Genomic DNA, 2,785 nt, shown 5'->3' with positions numbered 1-2,785 from the left:
CTTTCTACTGAACTCAATGGGATTCACCCTTCTGTATTATTTGTTCCACACCTATCAAGGAAATGTGTTTTCTTCAGATAGGGAAGCTTATTTTCTGCTTCCCTATATGTTCATGGTATTTTAATAATTCTATCAACTTAATTGATTGCTTTTACTGGAGCAGAACACAAACAGCTTTACTGGCATGTTTCCATATTACTTCACAGTTACAAAGGTTGGTTGAGATTCAGTACAAAAGCTGTCAGCAGTAATGCCAATATTGTACATGTAGCTGTACTGTACATAGATAATAGGCATTCATAAGGCGTCGATCACCATGGTATCTCACCATAGTAGGCTGAAAGGATCCAGACAATATCAGAAGAACGGAAAGCACAGATCTTCTGACTCTTTGTAGCAGCCAACTTATTTTCCTTAAAGAAAATATAAACATCTGATGCTCATTTACATTAATTCCATTTTACATAGTTCCAGCAGTTGAATTGGCCTTAATGTGAGGACAAATGTAACTTATGCCCACTTAAAGACTGTTTTATTTTTCTAGAGCAGTCTATGTGGGAATCAGGCTCTACAGATCTCAAAACTGACATTTGTCAGAGGGCTGGATGAGAGATGTCTTATCATTTATCTTGACTATGACAGGATATGTACAGAATTCAGAGGTCTGACATATTTCCAGAAGACTGCACTGCTTACATATATTGTCACTACACTCTCAGAAACAATTTCCATTTGTTTTGTTGGTGCTTAAGATAGAAAACCCAGAATCCTCATATTGGATCTTGTGGGGAAAGGAAAGAGGGACTGCTATTCCTTTATTTTGGTTTAGTAGGGACAAATGATTGATGCCCTGCATACATGGTCTAGGGTAGGGACAGGGTTCAAGGAACTCATAGTGTCCCATAACCTGACTGCCAAGTGCCAGGAAGTGGTGCCATAACATCTTGGCAACAGTGACAGGTTGTTTTTGGGGGAGTGGTTGTTACATCTGGGTACCCGTGAAAAAGCACCCGAGACAGGAGCTGCACTGATAGGGAGCAGAAAAAGGATTCAGTCCAGTGAGAGCCGTGGCTTCCCTTAGTAATCTTCAGGACCCAAACTATGCAGGCCCAAATGTCACCCTTCTGTATAGCTTGTTCCACACCTGTCAGGGAAATGTGTTTTCTCCAGATAAGGAAGCTAATTTTCTGCTTTCCTACATGTTCATGGTACTTTTAATATGCCCTAAGAGTGCTAGATACCAGGTTGTGCTTCCTGCCCCTGCTTCTCTTTGCAAAAATCTTCAGAGGATAACCAGCTAGTCCAAAGGAAAAGCTTCAGAATCTACCAAAGAGGGACATTCAGCTACTTCAGCTGCATTTCTTTCACCTGAACTGACTGGCCACTCACTCCACCCCTTCAGAGCCTCTTCACCTCATGCTCATTCTATACCTGGCCCCACTCCTGTCCTGTCCTGTCCTCTCGACCCTTTCCATTTTGCTTATTCCCCACCTATAATATACCCCACCACATGCATAAATTGGGGAACTAACATGCTGGTTCCTGATGTCACACTGTTCAGTCAGCTTGTTTGTGTACCATTTTTCCCCCACCCTGCATCAAAAGTTTCTACTTAGATTATGAGCTGTTTGGAACAGAAACTGTGTCCTGTTCTGTGTCTGTACAGTGCCAGTGACATAGGGCCCCCATTGTTAACTGGCCTTTAGGCAGAATCTTAATAAGAAGGATGAATAATAAATATAATGAGTTGGCAAAATTGCATGATTATATTACAAGTTTCCCAAAATTTTGTATTTTTCCTAAAGTCCCAATTCCTTGAATTATATCATTGTTAGAATCTTAGTGTGTTATGAAAATGAAGCTTCTAACATGATACCAGAGAAAAGCATGAAAAAGTGACCTGTGTGACCTATAATAGCTCAGAAATCAGAAGGAAAATGTATGTGACATTTATCACTGTTAGAAATCTCAGGATCTGTAAACCAGTCTCATGGTTTATCATGGTTTATGAGCACTTGCACCTGGTGCTACTGATCCAGGAGGTTTGGCTCTAACTGGCATTCACTTAGCAGAAGTTAGGGCAGATTTCCACCCTGTAGACTAACGTGCGTGCGTGGCTTTTGCGAGCGGTAGCTTGCTCCATCGGATGCTGTGAAAAGACGTGCATGAAGCAAGGTATAAGGAGAGAGAAATTTGAAAACAAAAGGCAGAATGGAGGGAGAGAGAGGGAGGGAAGGGGGACCATGCTGGGAGAGGCAAACAATCAAGCAGTAAACCTATAGAAACCAAGAAGTCACCAAAGCTAATGCAAGTAATGGAATAAGAATCCATAGCCCATCTCACAAAAGCTTGTGCCACACACACACACACACACACACACACACACACTTTTGTCACCATTAGCTTTGGTGACTTCTTGGTTCATGCACGTCTTTTCACAGCATCCAATGGAGCAAGCTACCGCTCACAAAAGCCACACACACACACACACACACACACACACACACACACACACACACTTTGGTTAGGCTGTAAGCCACCCTTGTCTTCTACTTGTCTTTAGGCTAATGTGGCTATTTTTTTCTTAGCCGTTCTGTCTCTTAACTATTTGCTGATTATTGGTGTCTAGATTAAGCTGGAGTTTTCATGAATTTAGTAGCCAAGTTAAAATATGTGTATTAAAATGCCAGCTGTCTTGTAGGCAAGTATCACTCCTGGCCTACTGTATAAACAACCTGCTTATGTTTTGTGCAAGGCGCATTCAATATCCCCCCCCCCCCCCCCC

This window comes from Alligator sinensis, unplaced genomic scaffold (assembly GCF_000455745.1).
Source record: "Alligator sinensis unplaced genomic scaffold, ASM45574v1 scaffold647_2, whole genome shotgun sequence".
Lineage (NCBI taxonomy): Eukaryota > Metazoa > Chordata > Crocodylia > Alligatoridae > Alligator > Alligator sinensis.
Note: the sequence above shows the minus strand (reverse complement) of the source record.